General features: G+C 36.0%; 1 protein-coding gene across 2 annotated transcripts in view; it reads right to left on the reverse strand.

Moving 5' to 3' along the window:
• ZNF385D (zinc finger protein 385D) overlaps positions 1–16,618 on the reverse strand; it is a 1,208,478-nt gene that overhangs the window by 815,859 nt on the left and 376,001 nt on the right. The gene's annotated exons all lie outside the window — the stretch shown is intronic.

Below are 16,618 nucleotides of genomic sequence, written 5' to 3' on the forward strand. Positions count from 1 at the left end.
TTATCATCAGGGAAATCAAAACTATAAGGAGATATCACCTCAAGCCTGTCAGAATAGCTAAAAGCAACAACACAAAAAACAACAGTGTTGACGAGTATGTGGAGAAAGGGGAACCCTCCTGCACTATTGGAGGGAGGGCAAACTGATACAGCCACTCAGGAAAGCAGTATGGAAGTTCTTCAAAAAGTTAAAAATAGAACTACTCTATGACCCAACAATTGCACTACTGGGTATTTACCCAAAGAATACAAAAATACTAATTCAAAAAGATACATGCACCCCACTGTTTATAGCAGCATTATCTAGACAATATGGAAACCAATTAGCCAATTTATAGAATAGACAAATTATGTAAACAGCCCAAATGTCCACATCAACTAACGAATGGATAAAGTGGTATGTGCATATATATGTGTGTGTGTGTGTGTGTGTGTGTGTGTGTGTGTGTGTGTGTGTGTGTGTGTGTATAATGGAATATTACTCAGCCATAAAAAAGAATGAAATCTTGCCATTTGCAACAACATGGGTGGAGCTAGAGAGTATTATGCTAAGCGAAAAAAACAGGGAAAGCTAAATACCATTTGATTTAGCAAATGGTGGAATTTAAAAAACAAAACATATGTGGAATTTAAGAAACAAAACAAACAAGCAAAGAAAAAAAGAGAGAGAGAGCAAGAAAGACAAACCAGGAAACAGACTGTTAACTCTAGAGAACACAGTGATGGATACCAGGGCGATAGGTTAAACAGGTGATGGAGATTAAGGAGGGCACTTGTGATGAGCACCAGGTGACATATGGGTGTTGAATCACTAAGTCCTACACCTGAAACTAACATTACACTGTATCTTAGCTCACTGGAATTTAAATAAAAACTTAAAAGAAAAAATAAGTAATAATCATTATTTTAGAAAAGATTTGTTCCAAACTGAATTTTAGTCTTTATTTCAAGTTATTACTCATCTCCCTGAACGGAATTTTACAATTCAAAAATAAATCACTTTTTCTTTCCTTCATATAAATTCCATACTTTCTTTATATAAACTCCTAAGTATTCATAGCATAATTTACCATCCTTGCTAAATAAATTCTTTAAATAAAATCACATTCTTAATAAAACCATAGGAACACTACAACTTATGAATATTAGAATTTATTGAGAGGGAACCTCATGCCAGACTTGGACTACTCTGGGAGAAAAAAAAGTAGTGGCAAAAAGAGGCCATGGTGGAGAATCAAAACGTGGAGATTTTAACAAGGACTTACAAAAATATTACCATGCAGAATATGAGCTTGGGGCCAATCCATTTTTCATGTAAGGTTCCAATTTTCTCTCAGCAACAGAGAAAACAAATACAGCCAAGATCCTTCTGTGAATTGCAAATTAATGAATTTCAAAAGTTTGTTTAATAATTTAGAGAATTTTTTCTAACTGCAAATTGATTAATCCCTGCATTGCTTCGGCAATAAAATGAAAGGCTATAAAGATAATTTTTCCATTTTCTGTACTTGTATTAAAATACTGCCAGAAAGGAAATAATAACCCAGAAAACCACACTGTGCAGCTCTAAGGGTGCCAAGATATTCCACTAATGGATCTGAAACAAAAAAGGAAAAGCAGTCCTTGTGTTAAATCTCCAGGCTATTCACCATTTTGAAAAAGTACACTAAAATGTGAAAAGGAAGAAGGTATTTGTCCTTTCCTAAGAAAGTAGCACCATCAGGAATTCTCCTCTGCAGCTGCGTTTACTTTAAACAAAAATGAGTTTTTGCTTGTAACTATTTACTTATCTCTGCCCTGTACATTTAAAATTTTAATTATTCATATAGTAATCCTTCCTATAATAAAGCATTTGAAGGAAGGGGACAAGCAAGTATAAATAAAACACTTCTTGGATTTGAGAGGGCATGACCTTGTCCCAGTTTTTCACTTCTAAAGGTGAAAATAAGGACAGTGAACTAGTTTCATTTAGGCTATATATAAAGAAAGTATTCATATAAAGTCAAAAATATATTCTATTGAAGAGTTCAACTATTTAAGTAAGTTCCAGTGTGAAAGAGACTCCCAGGTAAGTCATGACCAGGACTAGAATAAACTAAAATGCATCTAGATAGCTTTCGTCTATTTTAAAATAATTAAAATGTCAAAGGTGATAGTTGACAATTAAGTTGACCAAACTCCCTTGTGAATTATGTCCTGTTTTTGGTAAGTTGCAAAGGTTAGTCACTCGTTTGGTAAGAGGATTGTTCCTTCTTTCTCTGTAATCAACTAATCTAGTTTAAGCTTTTCAAAATTCACTCTTTTTATACTTCAGCTTTCCATTCTTCCTACAGCCATCTTGGTACCTTACCATTCTGAACCAGTCTTGATATCCTAAAGAAAAAGGTACCAATGAGCAACAGGGTGAAATTTTACATTCCAAGTAGGAACAGACACTATAGGACCCAAATTAAGTAGCAGAAAACATGTCAATCTCCAATGAATTCAGAAAGGCTTGATATGCTATTCGACGGGACAAGTAGTTCATCCCTTGAGAGGTTAGAGTTACTTGCCCTGGGATAAGGGATGATCCAAGGAGAGCTAAGATCCAACAAATAAACACATCTACTCATTTGGATTTTACACCTTATTAAGCACAGCATCCTATTTGCTTTCACAATACTGGATTGTGATCATTGACCATTCTGGTGACAGTGGAAAACAGAAGTTAAAAGTGAGCTCCAGAAACAATTTCCTGGATTTACATCCAGGCTTCACAAATTACTTGCTGTGTGAACAATGGCAAGTAATTTAACTTCTCTGAGCTTCATTGTACTCTGCTTAAAACAGAAAAATTATCTTTCCTGGATGGCTGTAAGAACGTGAGTTATTACATGAAAGTCATTACCACAGGGCCTAGTACATAATGTGTGACTTCTACATGGTAACATAGGAAACATCATTACTACCTAACAAAAATATTTAAAACCATAATATAGTACTTAAATTTTTTGGTAAACTATACTGTATTTAATCCGCTATCAAATTTTGAAAACTTATTCTCTTTCCAGGTTTTCACTGTTATAAATAGTACTGCAATTAACCTCACAGTGGCATCACTGATTACTTCCTATGGAATATCCCTAGAAGCAGAAAGACTGATCCAGAGAAAATAAAAATAAACATCTTCAAATATTTTAATATTTATTGTCAAATGGCTTACCAGAAAAGAAAAGTGAATTTAAATTTCCACATGTCATTGATCTTTCTCATCTTACCACAATGCTCACAAACTTTGCAAGTGAAAATTAGTATGTTGTTTTCACGGTTAGCCCTTTTAGTATATTGAGTCCTTTCACAGGCTCATTTCCCATTTCTCTATTAATGTACAATGTTATGTATCCACTTTTTTGAAGTTTTATTTTTTATTTATTTTGAGAGAGAGAGCACGAGCAGGGGAGGGACAGAGAAACCCAAGCAGTCTCTGTGCTATCAGTTCAAAGCCCAACATGGGGCTCAATCTCACAACCATGAGTCATGACCTGAGCTGAATTTGGATGCTTAACTGACTGAGCCACCCAGGCTCCTTGATTCGTTCACTTTTAATGAGCATTTTTCTCATTGATTTGTAGGTACAATTTATATAGTAAGGGCTTTTGTTCTGTTTGTCATATTATTTAAATACAATGGTTTCAGCTATTAATTTTATATAGGAGGTTTTCATTCTGAAGAGTTGTTACATTTTATGAAGTCAAAACTATCAGTCTTTTTCTTTCTATTATCATAAAACAATTTTATGCTTAGAAAGGCTTTCTATACCCAGACATTAAAAATTACATAAATATTAATTATAATTTTGTTTTTATATCAAAAACTTAAATTCAGTGTCAGTAAAATTATACATAGTGAAAAACAGATACTTTGATTTTACATGACCATGATTTATTTTCTCTTCTTGACATGAGATGTTTAAAAACTGTATTAGATTGTTTTATGTGTTAATGTTTCTAATATCCTATCACTTTAATAGTTAACGTATGTTCATAATGTGTTTTAATTTCTAATAGGGTAAATTTTCCCTTTATTCTTTTTAAAAATAGTATCAGGTGTATTTATCTGTTTATTCTTTCAGTTAAATTCTGTTTTTGTCTAAAAGCCAAACCTAGGCAAAGAAAAACAGAAAGAAAAAATCAAGAAAAAATTCTAAATATATAGATGTAAACTCTACAGAATTGTATACAAACTATGCATACATAAACCTATACTATTAATTCTGGTTGAGAAAGAGTAGATTTTTAAAGTTTTTACCACACACACAAGATTGTAACTCTGTGAGATGATAATGTTAACTAACCTTATTGTGGTAATCATTTTGCAATATATACATATATAAAATTACTACATTGTACACCTTAAACTTATAGTAACATGTCAACTATATTTCAGTAAATCTGGAAAATAATCCTGGTTAAAGATACGATGCAAAAGAGCAGAGGAAAAGAAGGCAATATGGGTGCTTTGCTGTCTCATAATATGATACAATTTGAAATTTTTTAAAGCTTCAGAAAGTCAGATGATTCTACAATAAAATGTGTCAATTTTTATGATTATTATCCTTGTCACGCTATAAAATCAGTATTCCCAGCGGCACTGCCATATACCTACAATTTTGTCAAGTGGCATACTTGCCTCTAGACTGATGAAGGATGCTACTTGTGACATAAATTAGCCATGATTTATGCATTATGCAATAGGACATCACTGGGGGCACAGGAGCCCTGTAATTATCCTTTCTTCAGTACCAACCACCATTTTGGGCCACAGTGCTAGAAACCCTCACACTATCCATTTGTACTCCACTCAATCTATGTGGCAAAAAATGCCTAAGTAAATAGGGACTCAATTCATCACTCATGCAATTCTGAGTCTCTTCTCTTTGGGTTAGGTTTTACTTCTTTGACTTGCAAAATACTATTCTGATAATCAACTTTTCTCTTCAGAAGTGTTGAGAAAAAATTAAATATGCACAGTAATCTCTAAGTAAAGATGCAATTAAACCAATTTTCTTAGGCATTTGTTTTGAAATACCTAATAACCTTAGATGGAACCTAGAGATAAAAAAAAATTAAAACAGTGTTCATAAAACTCTTTTCATTAGGATATGGCCCTATCAATTTAAAAAAACACACAACATGACAAATACTAAAACTAATTTATGGATAAATTTCTATTATCATAAGGTATGGGAGAAATTCATTGAGGATTATGGTACAGATGTCATTTTAAACATCTTTAAAAAAGGAGTTAATAATGCAAACAACATTACAGCTAAGAAAAAATAACTTAAGCCAAGATAAAGATGTCTAAATGTAGTAGAAGACATAAGCAGACATTTCTCCAAAGAGGACATCCAGATGGCCAACAGACACATGAAAAGATACTCAACATCGCTCATCGTCAGGGAAATGCAACTCAAAACTACAATGAGCTATCACCTCACACCTGTCAGAATAGCTATAATCAACACAAGAAACAACAGGTGTTGGCAAGGATGTGGAGAAAGGGGAACCCTCTTGCACTGTTGGTGGAAATGCAAACTAGGGCAGCCCCACAGTATGGAGGTTCCTCAACAAGTTAAATATAGAACTCCCCTATGATGCAGTAATCACACTACTGGGTATTTACCCAAAAAATACAAAAACGCTAATTCAAAGGGATACAGGCACTGCTATGTTTATCAAAGCATTATTTACACTATAGAGCCTAATTATGGAAATAGCCAAAGTATTCATGGATAGGATGAATGAATCTACATACACAATGGAATATTAATCAGCCCTAAAAAAGAATGAAATCTTGTCATTTGCAACAACATGGATGGAGCTAGAGGGTATAATGCTAAGTGAAATAAGTCAGTCAGAGAAAGACAAAAACCATGATTTCACTCATATGTGGAATTTAAGAAACAAAACAAATGAGCAAAGCAAAAAAAGAGAGCAAGAGAGACAAACCAAGAAACAGACTCTTAACTACAGAGAACAAACTGATAGTTGTCAGAGGGGAGGTTGGCAAGGGGATTGGGTTAAACAGGTGATGGGGATTAAGGAGTGCACTTGGTGTGATGAACACCAGGCGTTGTAAGGGAGTGTTGAATCACTATATTGTACACCTGAAACTAATATAACATTGTATGTTAATTATACTGGAATTAAAATAAAAAAGTTAATTAAAAAGATGTATAAATTTGTCCCAAAATTGAAAGAGAAGGTGAGTAGCAGGTTAGTTTATATAAACATCGGGCAGAGTAGAATATTCTTAATGATTATTACCTTCGAAAGTGATAAAAATAAATAAAACAACTTAAAATGGCCTAAGCAGAAATGGGAATTTGCCTACATAGTTAACAGATTCAGCATTACTTCTCACTTCAGAAATCACTGGATTCAGGGGTGCAAAAGGTACCATCAGGATCTAATATATATAATATATTAGATATATTTTATATATATTTATATATTATATATTATTATATATTATATTATATATCTAATATATAATATAAATGTATATTTATATATTTATATATTATTTATGTATATATTTATAGATATTATTTATATATTTATATATTTATATTTTAATATATATTATATATTTATATTATATTTTATATATTTTTTATATATTATAAATATATATATTTATTATACATATATTTATAATATATATCTATATATCTATATAGATATAGATATATAGATATATATAGTGTTTCCTAATTGTCATATCCCCCACCCAACCCTAGGAAATTAAGGAATAAGATTTTGTCAGGTAGGGTTGAGCTCCAGAGGGCCACAAACCACTGTAAAATTTAAGATTTTCTCATCTCCCCCAACGAGAACAAATTCCACCTCCTTGGGCGTATATCACCCCAATGAGAATATGTGTTCCTCCTGAAGTGTGAGTGGCTCTGGGTTCTCTCTCTAAGTCAATCATCAGGGCCATTTGTTCTTGGCCAGGCCTGAATCATGTGGTCTCCTACAGGTGAGGATGGAGTGAGCACCACATAAACAAAACAAGTGTTGGAAGGATTGTGCTACAAAGAGAATTTGCCAGTACCATGGTCAAGAGGAAGGTGCATTGATAAAGAGTATAGGTTAACAAAATGATAAAGGCCCATCACATCTAGACTTTGAACAGAGTCCTATTTATGCAAAGCTATCAAGGCAAAGACTGAATGAATAAAGGAATGACTCAAAGGAAACAATCAAGGTTATTGTGATAAGTAATATTTCCCAAGAGAGATGATGAAATCAGGGTTACAGGCAAGAGACAAAAAAAAAAAAAAAGAAAGAGAAAGAAAGAAAGAAAGAAAGAAAGAAAGAAAAAAAAGAGAGCAAGAGAGAGAAAGAGATGAACCTCATTAAAACAGAAGCGGTAGGATTGGGTGACAAATTCATTATGGAGGAAAGTAAAAGCCAAACCATCTTAGCCAAATGAGTAGGTGGCAATGCCTTTGATGAAGGGAAGTCAAGCTGAGTAAATGAAGGCTTCAGGGAAATAATGACTTGTTTATGGATATTCTGACTGCCCATAGAGATGATCACAAGTCAGTTGGAAACTCAGGTCTGGCGACTGAGAGAGACTTCAAAGTCAATGTTTATAATAGGGAGACACTGAATTATAGATGGTATTTGAAACCTTGGAAGAGGATGATACCCAGAGGAGACATTACATAACAGAACCTTATGGAACACTATCTGGGTAGAGGAAAAAAGAAAAATCCTGAGGAAATATGAGGGAGGGCATGGAGTCAGTAGACCACAATGTCAGCAAGGGCTAGGGGACAAAAAAATTCAAAATAGAGGAAGTTGCCTCACTGATGACAATGTCAAACACCACAGAAGTCTGCGTTAAGACAGGGTTTTAAATGAAGTGGGCCTAGGTCAATATGTTAGAGATACTATAATTAAGCAGTAAACTAAGAAAGAAACATTTAAGAAACCAAAATGAGATTCTTTTTTCCCCACTAAATCTGATAAAGGAGAGTGATAACAGAGGAACTAGATGTTTAAGAATATTTGTTTTGGGGTCATATAGGCCTAGATTTGAAGCCCATTTTTTACATCTAGATTCTCTAAGACTCAGCTTGTTCATCCATAAATGTAATAATGAGGTACCGGGGTGGCTCAGTTGGTTGTGTCTGACTCTTGATCTGGGCTCAGGTCATGATCTCATGTGTTCGTGAGTTCGAGCCCATATCAGACTATGCACTGTGTGGAGTCTTCTTGGGATTCTCTCTCTCCCCTTCTCTCTACAACACCCCCCCCCCCCACATTCATGCGCTCTATCTCTGGAATAGACTTTTAAAAATTTTATAAATCGGACTAATAATGGTATTTGCCACACAAGATTGTCTAAATGATAAAATTATATAATTGATGTAAAATGTGCCACAGAGGGTCAGTATACTGGGAGTACTCAAAATGTTTCAGCTGTTATTTTTTAACTGCAAGGAAGAATTCTGAGAACATTACAATGCTGGAAATGCTAAGGACAGTAACTGACATAACACAGTGAAAATGGAAGCAGACAAAGATTCACTGAATGCCCAAGTGGAAAAGAAGCTTTAAATAGGATGAAATAACATTCTTTATCAAATATAAGTGGCAAGATTGAGAAAATGGATGAAGACACAGAGAAAATTTGACATGGAAAGGAAAATCATGAAAAGTGCACACATTAGATAACCTTGATAAATCAATAAAGAATCAGACAACTGCATCTCCAGAGTGAAGACAGTCAGGTCAGAGGCTTGAGGTAAATGGGAAATTATGGAGCTAGAGATGTAGAGAATAAAGTAGGAGGGAAATTAAAGTTGAGTATAAGTGTTTCTGATTGAAAGAGGAGCCAAGATGAATTAGCACTAAGTGAATTGGTGGTCAAATAAATTGGCCCACTGCCTGACATTTTCCAGCGATATTTTGGAAGCAGCAAGCAAAGAAACAGACATTAAGCAGCAGGAATTATCTAAGACTGTGGATCAGCAACAGAGGACTAAAAGGAAAAGATCCCAGGAATTCTGCAATTTTTAAGATAAAGGAATCATAGCCTACTTGACTGAACATTGCAGAAAGAATCAAGTCCAGTATATGAAATGAAAATGTACTGTAAAAAAACGATTAAGGAGCTGGAGGTCATGATGAGAAGAAAAATATCATTAGAAATAAGGAAAATGGAAATCTGGTAGCTCTAGTCAGAAAAGAAATATTCAGAGGTTAAGTTCTCTACAGTGCATTTTCTTGAAAAGGTAGAATACTGTGCTTTTTAAAAGCATTGAGTATTTTCCTTATAAATGACCAAAGAAGTTACCTTAAATGCCTGTAGTGCAAGCTTTTAGAAACTGTTCCATTTCAGAAAATATGCCAAAAATTAGCACAAAGCAAAAGCTAAATTTATAACTATCATGCAGCTGCCTAATATAAACACCACAGAGAACACTAGATGGTAAATACTTTTTTAAAGGCATATGGGAGAAAAAGGACCAAAACTGTATTTTTACCTAATCCCTACCACATGTAAAGATCTTTACAAAGTTTTGTAAAATGTTATCTCGAACTTTAAGTAAATTCTCATTAGTTATATAAGTATTATTTAACTTAAAGAGCTCCTTTGAGGGGCACCTGGTGGCTCATTCAGTGAAGCGTCTGATTCCAGATTGCAGCTCATATCTTGATCTCACGGTTCATGAGTTCGAGCTGCACATCAAGTTCCAGGCTGACAGTGCGGAGGCTCCTTGGGTTTCTCTCTCTCTCTGCCCCTTGTTCCTCCTCTCTTAAAGTAAATAAACTTTAAAAAAAAAGAGCTCCTTTGAATAGACATCCATGTCTATTCAAGTCACAATAAATAACATCTACAGTCCAGTATGCAATATTTAAATAATTTTTAATGAAAGGGACTTACTAGAAATTCTAACGTTTGGTCAAAATTAATACAAATACTTTTTCTTTTTCAAGTAGCATTTACAAACTACTTTTAAGAACAAGAGCAATGCTGAAAAAGTTTGGGGAAATTTGTCAAATGATCATACTGGACACTAGGGATGATGTTTTTCTTCAAATGCTTAAGATCAAAGGATATATCAATAAATGCACACAGAAACTCAGAGTAGCACTCCCTCCCCCTACCCGCCCACCCTGTCCTGCACAGATCTCTTTAAGAATACAATAAAAGACTTCCGGGGGAAGAGTAGGAAGGTTATAGTCTCCCCTCATCACAGAGATACACCTGGGTGACACCCACAACAGTGTAAATAACCCAGAGAACCACCAGAAGACTAGTGGAACAAACGCTCCAAAACTATATGTAGGGAAGGGGCCACATCAAGAGTGTAGGAAGGGGTGGAGACGAAGTCAGGAGCCAAACTGACCCAAAGAACTGAACCATGGGACTGTCCAGAGGAAGGAGGCATACCATAGGAACAGAGAAGGTAGAGGAGTAGACCCGGCCCCAGGCACTGCAGGTACAGGGAACCCACAATAGGAAGAAGAGCCCCTCTAATATTTTACTTTGGAAACCAGAGGGGTGTAACATCAAGAGTTCTTAACGTCAGCAGGGCTTAACACCTGGAACTTTAAAAATCATCAGCTAGGCTCTGGGAGAACTAGAGGGTGATAGGAAACTGAGTCCCCAACCTTAAAAAGACAGCACAACAAACAACCCTGCTGAGATACAGCATAGAAGCAGAGGTTGAAAAATGCCTGTTTACTAGTCTCTGAGCATGCCCTGGGGGGACAGAGATCACTGGGAGACTTCTTCATTAACAAAAGAGCTGGTGGGAGCCATTTCTCTAGCCCATCCCCCCGCCCAGATACACTGACACCTGCAGGAACCAGCACAGCCCAAACACTCCACCTGACCTGCTAAGGGCGCCTCAACCCCAAAGCTCTACAGATCTGCCCCTTCCATCCTGGCCACACAGAATTTTCCCAGGGTGACTGGAGGTCACCTGGTTCAGTGGACCTGCACGGATCTTGCTGGCATTAAGTGCCTGGTCCCCGCACTCTCCTGGGAAGCAGTCCCTTCACACACACCCTTGGTAAGTGTCCATTCAAAGCAGCACCAAGCCTGGCAGCGTGCGTGCAGCCCTGACAGGGACCAGCACCAGTCCAGCCAAAGTGACCCAGGCTCCAGGGGGAGGGGAAGATCATCGTACACACCAGTCTAACTGGAACTGTGGTTCCAGAAGTGAGGTGAAAGCAGGCAGCTCGTCTGACTGCAGACCCTGTCTACCAATAAAAGCCTCACAGAGGACAAACCAGGCAAAGTGCCCAGCAGATCAGTGCAACCATAGTTCTGGCAAGTGCCCAGTTTGACACAACTCAAGCCCACAGCGGCCCCAGACGGGCCCACTAACAACACAGGGACAAAACCCTACCCACAATAGGCAAAGAGAGCCATTGCAGATGATTGGACTGAAGGCAAATGTGGCTCGGCTAAAACAGTAGCACATAGGAACACACACAGGAGACACCCATGAAGGTTCTAGGGAATAAGGGACACTGCGTTGCAGGGCACCATAGGACATTTACTTACTTACTTACTTACTTACTTACTTACTTACTTACTTATTTACGTAGAGGGAGGGGGAGAGAGCGAATGTATGAGCATGAGAGGGCAGAGAGAGAGCTGGATAGAAAGAGAATCCCAAGCGAACTCCACACTGTCAGCATGGAGCTCAACACACCCCTCAAACTTGCCAGTGAGATCATGACCTGAGCTAAAACTAAGAGTCTGATGCTTAACCAACTGAGCCACTCAGGTGCCCCCAGGACCTTTTCTTCATAATGCCACTACCTTCAAGAGAAGGAAATGTAGCTAACTTTCCTGACACATAGAAACAGCACCAAGAGTGAGACAAAATGAGGACACAGAGAAATATGTCTAAAAGCAAAGAACAGGACAAAAACACAGAAAGAGAGCTAAAAAAAAAAAAAACAAAACAAAAAAAACAAACAGAGAGAAAGAGAGAGAAAGAGAGATAAGTAACATGACTGATTGAAGAATTGCAAGTAACAGTCCTAAAGATACTTACTTGACTTGAGAGAAAAAGACCTCCAAGAGACCCTCAAAAAAGAGAGAGAGAACATAAAGGAACCCATCAGAGGTGAAGAACTCAAAAACTTAAATTAAAAATACACTAGAGGGAATAAACTGTAAATGAAACAAAGCAGAAGAACAGATCAGCAATCTGGAAGACAAAGTAATGGAAAGCAATCAAGCTGAACAAGAGAGAGAAAAAAGAGTAATAAAAAATGAAAATAGATTAAGGGACCTCAGCCACATCTAGGGATGTGAATAAATTCACATGATAGGGATCCCAGAAAGAGAATGAAGAGGAAAGGGGACAAAAAATTTATTTGAAGAAATAATAGCTGACAACTTCCCCAATCTGGGGAAGGAAACCAAAATCCACACCCAGGAAACAGACAGCCCCCAACCCAAGAAGGTCCACACCAAGACACATACTAATTAAATGCCAGAATAGATGCAAAAATCCCCAACAAAATATTAGCAAACCAAATCCAAGAATACATGTAAAAAAATCATTTACACATTCATTTATTCCTGGAATGCAAGAGTGTTTCGATATTCACAAGTCAATCATTATAACAAATCACATCAACACAAGAAAGGATAAAAATTCTATGATCATTTTTTTTGCTCAGATATTTGCTCAAATCTTATTTATTTTCATTTTTATGTTTGTTTCAAGTTTTTATTTAAATTCTATTTAGTGAACATATAGTGTAATATTGGTTTCAGAAGTAGAATTGAGTGATTTATCACTTACATAGAATACCCAGTGCTCAACACAAGAGGTCTCCTTAATACCCATCATCCATTTAGCCTATCCCTCACCCCACCTTCCCTCCATCAACCCTTAGTTTGCTCTCCATAGTTCAGAGTCTCTTATGGCTTTCTCCCCTCATTTTTTCTCTCTTCCCCTATGTTCATCTGTTTTGTTTTTTTCAGTTTACTTATTTTTGAGATAGAGGGTTTGAGTAGAGGGAAAGAAGAAAGGCGGGGGAGGGGGGAAATAGAGGGAAAGAGTGAGAGAGGGAGAGAGGGAGAGAGAGAGAGAGAGAGAGAGAGAGAGAGAGAGAGAGAGAGAGAGAGAGAGAATCCCAAGCAGGCTCTACACTGGCAGCATGGATCCCGATGTGGTGCTCAAACCCACAAACCACAAGATGATGACCTGAGCCAAAGTTGGACACTTAACTGACTGAGCCACCCAGGTACCCCTCATTTGTTTTGTTTTTTAAATTCCACATATAAGTGAAATCATATGGTATCTGTCTTTCTCTGACTGACTTGTTTCACTTAGCATAATACACTCTAGTTCCACCCACATCATGAAAGACCTAAATATGAGACAGGAAACCATCAAAATCCTAGAGGAGAACACAGGTAGCAACCTCTTTGACATCAGCCATATCAACCTCATATGATCCTTTCAACAGATGCAGAAAATGAAAACAGATCACACTCAATGGTGAAAAACTGAAAGGTTTTCCCATAAGATTGGGAACAAGACAAGGCAGTCCACTCTCATCACTTTTATTCATTATCATACTGGAATTTCTAGCCACAACATTCAGATAAGACAAAGAAATAAAAGGCATGCAAGTCAGTAAGGAATAAGTAGAACTTTCATTATTTGGAGATAACATGATACTACATATAGAAAATACAAAATATTCCACCAAAAAACTACTATAACTGATAAGTGAATTCGATAAAGTCACAGGAGACAAAAATCAATACATGGAAATCCATTGCATTTCTATACACTAATAATGAAATAGCAGAAACAGAAATTAAAAAAATAGTTCCATTTACAACTGCACCAAAAACAATACCTAGAAATAATCTTAATCAAAGAAGTAAAAGACCTACACTCTGAAAACTATAAAATACTGATGAAAGATACTGAAGATGACTCAAATAAATTGGAAAGATATTATACACTCATGAATTAAGAGAAAAAACAATGTAAAATTTCTATACTACAGATTTAATACAATCCCTATCAAAATACCAACAGCATTTTCACAGAACTATATCAAATAACCCTAAATTATATGCAAACACAAAAACCCTGAATAGCCAAAGCAATCTTGAAAAAGAAGAATAAAACTGGAGGTATCACAATCCCAGATTTCTAGATCTACTATAGAGTTGTAGCAAAACAGTATGATAATGGCACAAAATTAGACACAAATATCAATGGAATAGAATAGAGATCCCAGAAATACACTCACAATAGTATGGTCAATTAATCTATGACAAAAGAGGCAAGAATATGCAATGGGAAAAAGACTGTCTTCAATAAATGGTGCTGGGAAAACTGGACATGCACAAGGATGAAACTGGACCACTTTCTTATACCATACACAAAAATAAACTCAAAATGCATTAAAGATTTAAATGTGAGACCTGAAGCCATGAAAATCCTAGAAGAGATCACAGGCGATATTTTCTCTGGCATCAGCTCTAAATACTTTTGTCTACTATGTCTCATGAGGCAAGAGAAATAAAAGCAAAAATAAACTATTTGGATTACATCAAAATAAAAAAAAAATGCTGCAGTACAAAGGAAACTACCAACAACACTAAAAGGCAACCTACTGAATGGCAGAAGATATTTGCAAATGACATATCTAATAAAGGGTTAGTATCTACAATATGTAAAAAACTTATGTAACACAACACCCCCCCCCAAAAAAAAAAACCAAATAATCCAATTAAAAATGGGCAGAAGACATGAACAGACATCTCTCCAAAGAAGACATACAGATGGCTAACAGACACATGAAAAGATGTTCAATGCCACTCATCATCAGGGAAATGCAAATCGAAACTACAATGAGATATCACCTCATACCTGTCAGAATGGTTAAAATCAAAAACAAAAGAAACAAATGTTGGTGAGGATGTGGAGAAAAAGAAACTCTCCTATTGGTGGGAATGTAAACTCATGTAGCCACCATGGCAAACAGTATGGAAGTTCCTCAAACAATTAAAAATAGAATTACCCTATGATTCAGTAATTCCACTACTGGGTATTTACCCAAATAATATGAAAACACTAATTTCAAAGGATACATGCATTCCTATGTTAACTGCACGATTATTTACAACAGCCAAATATGGAAGCAACCCAAGTGTCCATCGGTAGATGAATGGATAAAGGTGTTGTGTGTGTGTGTATGTGTGTGTGTACGTGTGTGTGTGTGTGTGTGTGTGTGTGTGTGTAATATTACTCAGCCATAAAAAAGAATGAAATCATACAATGTGCAACAACATAGATGGATGTATAGGGTATAATGCTAAGTGAAATCATTCACAGAAAGACAAATACCATGATTTCACTCATATGTGTAATTTAAGAAACAAAACAAATGAACAAAGAAGAAAAAGACAAAACACAAAGAACAACAACAACAAAGAAAAACACTCTTAACCTGGGGAAAAAAAACTGATGGTTGCCAGAGGGGAGGTGAATGGGGATATCGTTGAAATTGATGAAGGGGATTAAGAGAATATTTACCATGATGGAGCACTGAGTAATGTATAGAATTGCTCAATCACTATATTGTATGCCTAAAACCAATATAACTCTGTATGTTAATTATGCTGGAATTAAAATTTTTTAAAAAAGAGACTATGATAGGAGCCATAAATCTTCTACTCCATGTAGAAGAAAAATGTAATTAAGAATAAATGCAAATATTTGCTTACAACGTCAAGAGTATTCTCTGAATACTGCCTCACAATGTCCTCCTGTGAAAAGCTATGCTCCCAGAAAGTAATTAGATAATTTCCTATGAAAATGTCAACAAACTTACCTAATACGAAAAAAGATGAGGGCAGATTAAGGATCAAAAGGCCAGAAGAAGAAAGCTGGTATCACCGACAACTTTCCTTAACTTGGACATGACCGAATTGGTCTCAAAGTTGTTTCAATTTCTGACAGATTTTTGTTAAGCGATATCATTTTAGTTATACTTTTCCCTTTGAGTATCACTGTTGCTATCTCATGGATTTTAACATGAAAATCTATCTTGCTGTTTATTATTTTGAGATATGTGATAATCAGAACTACCTTGGATGCAGGCAAATAGGACCCCTGCTTAGGCATTTTTTTGGGAGAGACTTCACCCAAACATTTTTTGAAACAGCACACGTGTGCCTCGTGTGACCTAATGATCTGCACATCCTCAACATCCATTCTTGTGACTTACACCCAAATATCCCAGGGAAAACACTTCTGCACATCTCCTAACCTGTGTGCTAGAAAATAAAGGTGACTCTTTTTGACTGTCATTAAGGTTTAGGGGTTGTTCTGCAGCCAGTATAAGTCATGAACACTGCTTTAAAGCTCAAAGAGGATTTGAATGGGATTAATACTCCAGTAAAGGGAAATTTAACTTGCCCCAAACCTTTCCTTTCAGTTATTATGAAAACAATAAATTTGTGCCTCAAGAATAATTTCCCCAGTATTTTTAGAATGCTAGAACACAGTAGAATGGGAAGTTTATTTTCATTGAAATATTTAATAGAATGAAATTAATTTT

The sequence above is a fragment of the Panthera leo genome, chromosome C2 (genome assembly GCF_018350215.1).
Source record: "Panthera leo isolate Ple1 chromosome C2, P.leo_Ple1_pat1.1, whole genome shotgun sequence".
NCBI lineage: Eukaryota > Metazoa > Chordata > Mammalia > Carnivora > Felidae > Panthera > Panthera leo.